The sequence below is a fragment of the Diabrotica virgifera genome, chromosome 4 (assembly GCF_917563875.1).
Source record: "Diabrotica virgifera virgifera chromosome 4, PGI_DIABVI_V3a".
In the NCBI taxonomy this organism is placed as follows: Eukaryota; Metazoa; Arthropoda; class Insecta; order Coleoptera; family Chrysomelidae; genus Diabrotica; species Diabrotica virgifera.
Window position 1 is genome coordinate 213813382 of NC_065446.1, and position 12992 is coordinate 213826373.

The window sequence follows — 12992 nt, forward strand, 5'->3', positions numbered from 1 at the left end:
AAAGGCGTGTAAGTAGCAATATGAGGTACATGCTTCTGGAATTAAGCTTTTAAAAAATTTTGAGAATTTTTTGTGCCGATTTGAACCTTGTTATGGGCGTACTTTCGTTTTTTTAAGGGGTGCGAATTTTGAATAGATGTGGGGACGGTAATATGTAGTTTGTGCTGTTGGACTTAAGCTTTTCAATTTTTTGCGAATTTTTCGTGCCCGCTGTCAGTGGCGTCGTTTCGGATTTTTTAAGGGATGCGAGTTTTGTATAGGTGTGTAAGTAGCAATATTAGGTTTCTGCTTCTGGACTTAGGCTTTTAAAAATTTTTGTGCCGATTTTAACACTTGTCATGGGCGTACTTTCGTATTTTTTAAAGGGTGCGAGTTTTATATATGTGTGTAAGTAGTAATATGAGGTTTGTGCTGTTGGACTTAAGTTTTAAAAATTTTGGAGAATTTTTTGTGCCGATTTTAGCCCTTTCGTGGGCGTACTTTTGTATTTTTAAAGGGGTGCGAGTTTTGAATAGGTGTGGGGATGGCAATATGAGGTTTGTACTTTTGGCCTTAAGCTTTTTGAATTTTTTGCGAATTTTTTGTGTCGATTTTAACCCTGACAGTGGCGTGGTTTCGGATGTTTTAAGGGGTGCGAGTTTTGGATACGCGTGGGAGGGCAATATGAGGTTTGCACTTTTGGACTTAATCTTTATTTTTTTTTGCGATTTTATTTTGGCGATTTCGACCCTGTCGGTGACGTATTTTCGTATTTTTTATAAGTGCAAGTTTGGTATAGGCGTGGGAGGGCGATATCAGCTTTGAGGTTTTTGAATTTTTTGCGATTTTTTTTTCCCGATTTCGAATCTGTCGGTGGCGTACATTCGTCCATCCATATATCATAATTTCAATTGGGGTGTTTTTGTAGCTCCGGAAGTACGAGGCGGAGAGGTTTGTGCATTTTGGGTTAAGCTTTTTGAATTTTTTGATGATTTTTGGTGAGGACTTCGATTCGGTCAGGGGCGTGCTTTCGGATTTTTTAAGGGGTACGAGTTTTGCTTAGGGGAGGGGGGTGCGATTGTCAAAGGCGAAAAAATTTCATTGGGTTTTAAAGCTAAGGGTTAGGAATAAGTGTCACTTTTGACCCGGGAATACTAGCTCAAACAGGGGCGTCACAAAAAAATCACTAACTTGCGGGTTGAAGGAAAAAATTGAAAAAAAGGGCAAAAAAGTTGAAAAAAAATTTCAGATGGACGTAAATCGGGTGCTTTTCAGAGAAGAATGTTGTGCTTTTGGACTTAACCGTTCTTAATTTTTTGCGATTTTTTATTTGAATGTTTTTCCCTACCAGGAGCGTACTTTCCTTTTTTTTAAGGGGAGCGAGTTCTTCATAGGGGTTGGGGGTGGGTTGGTCAAACGCGATAAAATTTTAGCGTGTTTTGACGCTAAGGGTTAGAAATAAGTGTGATTTTCGACTGGAGCCGATAGATCGAACAGGGGCTGCACAAAAAATTTGCAAAGGGGAAATTTTGATGAAATGGCCAAAAATGACGATGTCGTCCCTCGTGTACCCAGAGTTTTCAAACTTTTGTAAAATTTCCACCATAGTCCAAATATCCCACAGTTCCCATACTCCACAAAACTTCGATTTTTTTTCCAACACCTACGGTAAGGGTGAGGGTGGCTACTAAAATGAGGTCAACTTTTTGAGTTCAGGGCCCAGTAGCACCCTTACGGCGAAACGTATCGGATCTCGCGAGACATCAGAATTTGCGCATCGACGAGACGAAAAATATACGTTTTTTGAAATTTTCAATTTTGTGATGGGAAATGTCAAAAAAAATTAAAAATAAAAAAAAATAAGAAAAACAGAAAAAATGACATAGCTCCGCTCCCATAGCTGCGATTTTGGTCAATCTTTTATTGTTGTAAATGGTTTGACGTCGCGGATTCGAAAAACCAAGTTTCAATCAGTGGCGCATCCATGGGGAAAAAAGGGGGGAAAAGGGCGATATTTTCAACAAAACTTCAAAATCAGATGGATGCTTTTGGACTTACGATTTTTGAATTGTTTGCGAATTTTTCGTGACAATTTGAATTCTGTCAGTGGCGTGGTTGCGGATTTTTTAGGGGTGCGAATTTTGCATAGGCGTGAAATTTAAAAAAAAAACCACAAAATGAGATTTATGCTTTTGGACAAGCTTTTTGAATTTTTTGCGGATTTTTCGTGCCGGTTTTAACCCTGTCAGTGGCGTCGTTTCGGATTTTTTAAGGGGTGAGGGTTTTGTATAGGTGTGTCAGTAGCAATACAAAGATTCGGCTTCCGGACTTAAGCTTTTAAAAATTTTTGGAGAATTTTTGTACCGATTTCAACTTTGCCATGGGCGTACTTTCGTATTTTTTAAGGGGTGCGAGTTTTTAATAGGGGTGGGGATGGCAATATGAAGTTTGTGCTTTTATACATAAGCTTCTAGAATTTCTGGCGATTTTTTGTGTCGATTTTAACCCTGTCAGTGGCGTGGTTTCGGATTTTTTTAAGGGGTGCGAGTTTGCCATAGGGCTTAAATTTAACAAACAAACACATCACGAGCATTGTACTTTTATACTTAAGCTTTTTGAATTATTAGAGATTTTTTCGTGCCGATTTTAATCCTATCAGGGGCGTCCTTTCTATCTTCTATCTATATACATAATTCAAATTGGGGAGTTTTGTAGTTTCGGAAGTAAGAGGCTTGGAGATTTGTGCCTTTTGAGTTAAGCTTTTTAAATTGGTTGATGACTTTTGGTGCGGATTTCGATTCGGTCAAAGGCGTGCTTTCGGATTTTTTAAGGGGTACGAGTTTTGCTTAGGGGAGGGGGTGCGATTGACAAGGGCGAAAAAATTTGAGCGCGTTTTAAAGCCAAGAGTTAGGAATTAGTGTCACTTCTGACCGGAGTGCGCTAGCTTGAACAGGGACGTCACAAAAAAATCGCAAACTTGCGGGTTGCAGGAAAAAATTGAAAAAAAATGGCAAAAAAGGGGAAAAAATTTTCAGATGGACGTAAATCGGGTGCTTTTAAACGAAGAATGTTGTGCTTTTGGTTAAGCTTTCTGAATTTTTTGCGATTTTTTCGTGTCAACTTCGATCATGTCAGAGGCGTACTTTATTTTTTTTAAGGGGAGCGAGTTTTTCATAGGGGTGGGGGTGTGTTGGTCGAACGCGAAACAATTTTAGCGCGTTTTGACGCTAAGCGTTAGGAATAAGTGTGCTTTTTTGACTGGAACCGCTAGCTCGAACAGAGGCTGCGCAAAAAATTCGCAAAGGGGGAATTTTGAAGAAATGGCCAAAAATGACGAACTCACCCCTCGAAGTACCCGGAGTTTTTAAATGTTTGCAAAATTTTAGAAATGGCCAAAATATTTCACAGTTTTTATGTGCCAGGCAACTAAGAACCACGTTCCGATCCGTAAGATAAGAGTGGGGGTGGATACTGGCTACCAAATTGGGGTCAACTTTTTCATCAACTTTGTCAACTTATGGCGAAACGTTTCGAATCGCGCGAGGCATCAAAATTTGCGCATCGACGAGGCGAAAAATATACGTTTATCGAAATTTTCAATTTTTGATAGGAAATGTCAAAAAAAAATTAAAAGTAAAACAAATAAAAAAGAAACAGAAAAAATGACATAGCTCCGCCAGTATGGCTTCCATTATTTTGGCCAAACTTTTATCGTTGTTAATGGTTTGATGTGGATTTGAAAAACCAAGTATAAATCAGTGGCGTATCCATGGGGAGAAAAAAGGGGGGAAATGGGGACATTTTCAACAAAACCACAAAATGGGGTTGGTGCTTTTGGACTTAAGCTTTTTGAATTATTTGTGAATTTTTCGTGTCTATTTTAACCCTGTCAGTGGCGTCCCTTCGGATGTTTTAGGGTGTGAATTTTGCAGAGGTGTAAAATTTTCAAAAAACTCACGAAATAGTTTTGTGCTTTCGCACAAGCTTTTTGAATTTGTTGCGAATTTTTTGTGCTGGTTTTAACCTTGTCAGTGGCGTCGTTTTGGATTTTTTAAGGCGTGCGAATTTTGCATAGGGCTGAAATGTTAAAAAAAAAATACAAAATTAGCTTGGTGTTTTTGAATTTAAGCTTTTTGATTTTTTGCGATTTTTTCTTGCATATTTAAATCCTGTAAGGGGCGCACTTTTGAGTTTTTGAAGGGGTGCGAGTTTTGTATAGGTGTGGGGGGGGGCAATATGAGGTGTGTGCTTTTGGATATAAGCTTTTGAATTTTTTTGAGAATTTTTGTTCCCATTTTAACCCTCTCAGGGGAGTACTTTCGTATTTTTTATGGGGTACGGGTTTTGTTTAGATGTTGGTGGGCAATATGAGGTTTGTGCTTTTGGACTAAAGCTTTTTGAATTTATTTCGATTTGTTTGTGCTAATTTTGACCCTGCCCGTGGCGTACTTTCGTCTTTTTTTAACGGGTGCGAGTTTTGTATAGACATGGGGGTGGCAATATGAGGTATGTGCTTTTAGATATAACCTTTTTCAATTTTTTAAGGATTTTTGTGCCGATCTCAACCCTGTGAGGGGCGTACTTTTGTATTTTTTAAGGGGTGCGAGTTTTGTAAAGGTGTGGGGGGCAATATGCGGTTTCTGCTTTTGGATATAAGCTTTTAAATTTTTTAAGGATTTTTTGGGCCAATTTCAACCTGTTGGGGGCGTACTTTCGTATTTTTTCAGGGGTGCGAGTTTTGTATAGATGTGGGAGGGCAATATGAGGTTTAGGCTTTTTAAATTTTTTCCGAATTTTGTTTGTGCCGAGTTCAATCCTGTCAAGGGCGTACTTTCGTATTTTTTAAAAGGTGCGAGTTTAGGATACGCGTGGGAGGCAATATAAGGTTTGCACTTTTGAGCATGAGCTTTTTAAATTTTTTGCGATTTATTTTTACCGATTTCGACTCTTGTCAGTGGCGTACTTTCGTATTTGTTACGGGGTGCGAGTTTGTACTCAAAACGTGAGAATTTTGAGATCTCAAAAATAAGGTTTTTGAGTAGTAGATGGAAGTACCGTTTTAAAATCACTAAAATAGTATAAGCGATATATTATTCGACGTGCCTTAGAAAATTATTTCTGGTTAAAAAGTTCTAAACGAAAGTGCAATATTATAGTACAGTATAGTATATTAGAGTATAGTATATTATAAAATGATAGTATTCTATGGATTTAGTAAGGCCTAACTAGTATTCATCATAAAACAAGTGATAGAACAGAAAAAAGAGAAAAATATTAAAACACATGACTCCTATCGACTTGGAGAAAGCATACGATAGCGTGCCCAGGAAACAACTGTGGGGAACAATGAGAAGAATGCACATTAGAAAGAAATGGGTGAATATAACACAAAGACTACAATAAAGCGTTTGATAAAGTAAGACATGATCGACTGGAAATTCTGAAAACTAAAAACCTAGATGAAAGAGATTTAAGACTAATAACACACCTCTATTACAATCAGCGAGCAATAGTAAGAATTGAAAAAGAAACATCTAAAGAAATGGAAATAAAGAGAGGAGTCCGGCAAGGCTGCATACTGTCACCTCTATTATTTAACGCTTATTCTGAAGAGGTAATGCGGGAAACTCTGGAAGATGAAACAGCCGGCATAAGAGTAAATGGAGTCTTGGTTAACAACATTAGATATGCAGATAATACAGTAATAATACAAGATAGTTTAAAAGACCTGCAAAGACTCATGAGTATAATAGTAAGATGTAGTAGGGAGTACGGACTCTCTCTCAATATCAAAAAGACGAAGTTTATGAAAATTAGTAAAAACAACCATAATAATAAGGAAATCTTGATAGTAGAGGGCCAACAGATCGAAAGAGTAAAAAAGTACACTTACCTAGGAACACTTATAACAAAAAATAATGACTACACTGCAGAAATCAAAGTCAGAATCGAAAAAGCACGTTCTAATTTTATGAAAATGAAAAAGGTCCTATGTAGCAAAGATTTAACATTAGCTCTTAAAGTACGCCCAACAAAATGTTACGTATACAGTGTACTATACTATGAAGTGGAATTATGGACGTTAAATGTAGAGACAATGAGACGACTTAACGCCTTTGAAATGTGAACCTATAGAACTATTATGAGGGTTTCCTGGGTAGATAGAGTTACGAGCAACGAAGTACTAAGAAGAATAGGTAAAGAGAAGGAAGTTGAAGTTACAATTAAAGAGAGAAAACTACAGTATCTCGGACATGTGATACGGGGCGAGAAGTATGGCATCCTGCGACTCATAATGCAAGGAAAGATAGATGGCAGAAGAAGCATCGGAAGAAGACGAATTTCATGGCTGAAGAACCTGAGAGAATGGTTTGGATGCAGCTCAAAACAAGTATTTAGAGCTACTGCCTCAAAAATTAAAATAGCTATGATGATTGCCAACCTCCGTAGCGGAGATGACACCTGAAGAAGAAGAAGAACACAAAGACACAAAGAGTGGGAGCTATGGGAACTCAAGATAATTATGTATAAGACCGAATTCTTATGTTATTGGATCCGAAGTTGCAGATTTGAACTTAAGTTTCTAAGAAACTACATATTAAGAGTTGTAAGACTTTTAAATATTTAGATGGTAATATAAACCGAGATATTACTTAGATGGTACTGTATGAAAGATTTTTAGAAATGAAAATAGCACGGAGCAAACAGTCAACGAAATCACTCAAATTTAGTGATATGGAACAACACTCTAACCAGAAAAAACAAAAAAAGGATCTTTCAGAGCATATTGCTGAATATTACTCCATATGGTCATGGAGCAGAAGTGTGGAAGTATGACAACAAGAATACGAAATAAAATAAAAAGAGTTGAATTTAACTTTATGAGATGATGTTTACCTATCACCAGAGCGAGTAGAATAAGAACAAAGAAAATATGAAACAGATGGAAGCAGAATCGCCAATTACAAAAAAGTTGGAAAACAGAGCCATGCAATGGTACGAGCCTGTGCAAAGAATATCAGAGCACAGGTGCCGACTGAAAGAATATTGGAATGGGACCCGCTGGGAAGTGAAGAAGAGGAAGATCTGCTATGAGATGTAAAACTTACATAGGAAGTAGTATGATAGATAGAGACGTCAGAAAAGGTGGCTAAGAGAAGAGAGTGCTGTGAAGGACGAAAACGCGATGTCATAATAAGAAAAAATTTAACATCAACTATTTTGCCGCAACAAGATCCCATTTCCCATCTCCCTAAAAGACCATGTAACAAAAACGAGGTTTTGTTGTGGCAGAATAGATATAGCTTTAAAGGATAATTACTTATTTATGGAAGTTTCCTCAAAATAGGCTAGCTGGAAATTGAAGAGACTAAACAGTAGGGCTCAGGGAAGGATCAGGCCGTATTTGCACGCCCTAGTAAGACGGTACCTAATGAAATACTGGAATGATAAAGAAAATAAATGAATATAAGGAGTAATGAAAAGAAAGGGAACTACTGACCAAGAAGATATTCAGAAGTAGTGTTGAGCGCCAGGGAAGAATTTTATAAATTCTTCTCCACGTGACCTATATTGCTGTACCTAACTGATACTATTAAAATGGTACTATTAAAATGGTAGGATAATAAAACATATAAGTATGTACAACCACATTTAATAAAAAAAACCTATATACCCTATATACAATTTTTACACTAGCTAATTATCCGACGTACTAGGCTAGTACACTGCTGTCGATAATGCAGGTTTTACAGTAGAAAAAAAATATGTAATGAATTTAGTATGAATAGGTATTTACCTTAACAACTTATTATTAATGAGGGTTACAATATTGGTTGACAATACCGTATCTAATCGGAGGTGACAACATCCGACAACTGGAATAAATATTATTAAATAGGATATGACCTAGATACTGTGCACATTATCTTACATATGGTTTATAAATCCCAGGCTATTTTAAATAAATTAAATAAGGGTGAAATATAATAAAAATTGTTGAAAAATATTGAATATTATGTTAATTATGGTTAAGAAAAAACAATGAGGGTATATTATTATTAGAGTGATTTGAAAGTTATTGATACGAAGAGAAAAAAATAGTAAAATTGGAAGTTATTATTAAAACAAATTGACATGCAAATTTAGTTATATAAAAACCTGTCCCTACAAAAAGTAGGCGGATTGCTTCTTCCAACCTTCGGTGAAGATGATGAGGGGAGAGCCAAATAAGGTATCCTCTGGTTCCCAACCCTAGGGAGGTACTCCACACCAACAGGAAGGTACGGCAAGCAGGTAGCTGCCCAGTATCGGAAAACTCAACTTTTATTCCACAAAAACCAAACAAAACATCCACATTCCATCCAAAATATCCCCAAAATGATTATGTATTCCAAAAAAACAAATTAAAGTATGATTGACTTAATTTTCCATCTTCTTATTTTCTTCCGTGGCTAAAAGCATAAGAATCTCCTATTATCTGGTGTTCCTTAAGTACACAAAAAACAGGGCATATAAGAAAGGTATAAAAACCTTATAAAAATTTCTAGAAAAAATTACCGAAAAAAGAGGAGCTATTGACATTTATAAGTAAGTGTCATTAACCTTGAACAAAAATGGAAATGTAAAGAAATGGAAGGACATATGAACCAAGAAGATATGTATATATTGCAATAAGGGATTACTTTATAGACGTAGATACTAAAAGGAAATGAAAAGTGTCATTACTTCAGAAACTATTTTGAACTGGAAATTTAATTTGAAAGAATTTTTCTTGTAGAAACATAAATTTGATAGTGAGATTGACTCGTTAAGACCTGATGTTTTATATTCATAGAATAACAATTATAATATTACTATAAGTATTGTATTGAGAATGAGAACCATGTTTTTTTTTACAAGAATACTTAATAGCCGACTTACCCACTGTTTTCCAAAAGGAAACTTGGAAATAAAACTCTTCCTCTCACCGCACAAATCCCAAAACAAAAAATAGCTCCTTCCAAAATAAACCAATCTTATAATAAATGAATATTTTAACTAAATATTGTATTCTTTAAACAGTGACCACGGAAAAATTTACTTGTTCATCCAACCAGATTGAAAATTGAAGTGACAATCCTCTCCGATGGGCGATATGACATGCCCCTCCGTCGGAAGCCGTACAGCCACAAGCTAAGACCAGAATTCCCCAAGCGTAGTACCAACCTTCTATTATATTTGGTCACAAATCTAGGTACCCCGTTCTAAGCACGAACGCATAACTGGTTGCATACTTATTAGGTGGCTTATAGGAATAAATATAATAATATCGTAACGATGGCACTCATCGTTACATTCCCCCATTACTCGGAAAAAAAATTGATCTTAGGAACAATTTTTTTCCATATATACTTATAAATACTCAATGCAAGTATTCATAGAGAAAAATCACACGCTGTGGGATCCAACACAGGCGTGAACAAACCAAATAGCAAAAATATAGTGCGAACCTATGATTACTTCACTACTCTAAACTAACCTATCGTAGGACATCGTCCAAACTCGTAGGACCAGTCCTCTGATATATATCCTAAAGACCAAATTGTGTTCCAGTTGATTTAGTAGATTTATATAAAACCCCAAATTATAGTCAACAAGAACACCATAACCACAATATTCGAATACAAAACTTAATATAACCTATACGACGACTAACTTACTCACACTTACAGCTGACTCGATCGATTATACCTAACCGCAAATTATGAGTCATGTAAATGGGGTTGTCTTAATGACCAATATATCACATATGGTACCAACATACCTACATAGTCTATATACATAATTCACAAGTGGGTGTTTTTGTAGCTCGGGAAGTACGAGGTGGTGAGATTTGTGCTTTTCGGGTTAAGCTTTTTGAATTTTTTGATGATTTTTGGTGCTGATTTCGATTCGGTCAGAGGCGTGCTTTCAGATTTTTTAAGGGGTACGAGTTTTACTTAGGGGAGGGGGGTGCGATTGTCAAAGGCGAAAAAATTTCGTTGGGATTTAAAGCTAAGGGTTAGGAATAAATGTCACTTTTGACCCGGGGATACTACCTCGAACAGGGGCGTCACAAAAAAATCGCAAACTTGCGGGTTGAGGAAAAATTTGAAAAAAAGGGCAAAAAAGTTGAAAAAAAAATTCAGATGGACGTAAATCGGGTGCTTTTCAGAGAAGAATGTTGTGCTTTTGGATTTAACCATTCTTAATTTTTTGCGATTTTTTAGTTGAATGTTTATGCCTCCCAGGAGCGTACTTTCCTTTTTTTTTAAGGGGAGCGAGTTTTTCATAGCGGTTGGGGGTGGGTTGGTCGAACGCGATAAAATTTTAGCGCGTTTTGATGCTAAGCGTTAGGAATAAGTGTGATTTTTGACTGGAGCCGATAAATCGAACAGGGGCGGCACAAAAAATTTGCAAAGGGGAAATTTTGATGAAATGGCCAAAAATGACGATGTCGTCCCTCGTGTACCCAGAGTTTTCAAATTTTTGTAAAATTTCCGCCATAGCCCAAATATCCCACAGTTCCCATACTCCACAAAACTTCGACTTTTTTTCCATCCCCTACGGTAAGGGTGGGGGTGGCTACTAAAATGAGGTCAACTTTTTGAGTTCAGGCCACAGTAGCACCCTTACGGCGAAAGGTATCAAATCTCGCGAGACATCAAAATTTGCGCATCGACGAGACGAAAAATATACGTTTTTTGAAATTTTCAATTTTTAATGGGAAATGTCAAAAAAAAATTAAAAATAAAAAAAAACAGAAAAAATGACATAGCTCCGCCCCTATAGCTGGGATTTTGGTCAAACTTTTATTGTTGTAAATGGTTTGATGTGGCGGATTCAAAAAACCAAGTTTCAATCACTGGCGCATCCATGGGGAAAAAAGGGGGGGAAAATGGCGATATTTTCAACAAAACTTCAAAATGAGATGGATGCTTTCGGACTTACGATTTCTGAATTTTTTGCGAATTTTTCTTGCCAACTTTAATTCTGTCAGTGGCGTGATTGCGGATTTTTTTAGGGGTGCAAATTTTGCATAGGCGTGAAATTAAAAAAAAAACACAAAATGAGATTTGTGCTTTTGGACAAGCTTTTTGAATTATTTGTGAATTTTTCGTGCCGGTTTTAACCCTGTCAGTGGCGTCGTTTCGGATTTTTTAAGAGGAGTGTCTTTTGTATAGTTGTGTGTAACTAGCGATATGAGGTACGTGCTACTAGAATTAAGCTTTTAAAAATTTTTGAGAATTTTTTGTGCCGATTTCAACCTTGTTATGGGCGTACTGTCGTTTTTTTAAGGGGTGCGAATTTTGAATAGATATGGGGATGGTAATATGAGGTTTGTGCTGTTAGACTTAAGCTTTTTGAATTTTTTGCGAATTTTTCGTGTCAATTTTAACTCTGTCAGTGGAGTGGTCACGGATTTCTTTAAGGGGTGCGAGTTTTGCATAGGCGTGAAATTAAAAGAAATATATATTGATGTGATCTTGATTATTGATATGAGATAATATTTTTATATGTCATTTAATTTAATCAATGCATTAATAATAATCTAATTAATTTACCAGATCACATATCAATATGTTTTCAATCTCAGGGCTTTTTATAAAACTAATTACTTACTTACGTGGCTTCTAAGTATTTCTCAATGGTTCCTAATCGGGATAGGAAAGAAAAGAGTAAAATAATAACACATATGGGTTACAATTGTAATCAAAATATTGTTTATTTTATTTAAATGGCAATCACTGCTTAATATTTGCTATATCTTATTATTCTTAAACATAACATATACACATGGGAATCTTATTTCCTTTTGGTTTCCAATTGAAAGTTTTTATTAACATTTAACTATTATGATTTATTAGCAACAATTCTATTTAAGTTTGATGAAGCTTTTCTGATATTATTGATTATGTCCAAACAAATGAGACTGACCTTTTTCTGGTGAACTGAGAATGTCTTCACACAAGACCCGTTTCCTGCTATCCTTGGCTGCAATCAAAACCTCGTCCTGGCTTCCAGTAATGTTCTCCTCTGAAACTAGCTCGTATATCTCTCGTTTCCTGCTTCTGTCGTGATGCTGTGTTCTACCTTTTTTTGAAACTGCAATCAGCTACCGGGAACTCTTGGCTCAAGGAGGTTCTTTTACTCTCAACCTGGCCTACCTCTCGTTCCACGATAGATACTCCACACTCACGGAACTACACCGGCTTTCTCACTCTCCGTACACTACCGTCTACTACTGGACTTCACTTCTCGACAGCTCAAAACATTCTGATCTCTATTTGTCATTCATTCCCCTACTTTCTAACTATCCCTTCCAGATTCACAAATCAAACTTCCACCACCAACTCTCATTCGCAGTATTCCTCAAAACCAATTTTTAAACTTTCTAAATATGCTTAATGGATTTCCAAAAAAAATAGTTAATTCCCATTCTAAAATTACTTTCTACTATTTACAAAAGCTAATGACATATTCTCTATTTCTACTAAGTCTTATTTAGCATCGGCTAATGATCGAACCTTCCGCGAACAACGATAATGACCTATTATCGATTTCACTTGAGTCTTATTTAGCATAGGCTAATGATCGAACCTTCCGCGAACAACGACAATGGTACCCGCCATTCACTTTGTTCATTCTAAGCGCATTGTCCCGAGTTTCTTTTAATCACTTCTTAAAATTAAATATAACAATTTGTTGTATACAGGTTGTTCTAAATTTATATGCCCGTGGTTGAGAAAATTGAAAATATTTTATATTAAATTGAATTTTGTCTATAATTATCAAATTTTTATTTTCATATCAAATACAAATATAACAAATCCCCGCCTTGTATTCGATAAAATTTATCTGCATTTTTAAATAAATTTTCTCGAGGCAAAACCAACTCCCTGTATATTTCCTTACTTTAATCTACGTCTTATATCCTAACTTACTATCTACTTCATGGAATTCTGTCTTTTATTCGTGATATTTGTATACAT

At 36.1% G+C, this 12992-nt stretch overlaps 1 long non-coding RNA gene across 1 annotated transcript; it reads right to left on the reverse strand.

Moving 5' to 3' along the window:
* Positions 1-7617: 7617 nt before the first annotated feature.
* On the reverse strand, positions 7618-9781 carry LOC126884086 (uncharacterized). The gene is made up of 2 exons (XR_007697842.1): positions 8902-9781; positions 7618-8432 (listed from the first exon to the last, which is right to left on the reverse strand). It is a non-coding gene; the product is annotated as an uncharacterized LOC126884086 (long non-coding RNA).
* Between the last annotated feature and the right edge of the window lie 3211 nt (positions 9782-12992).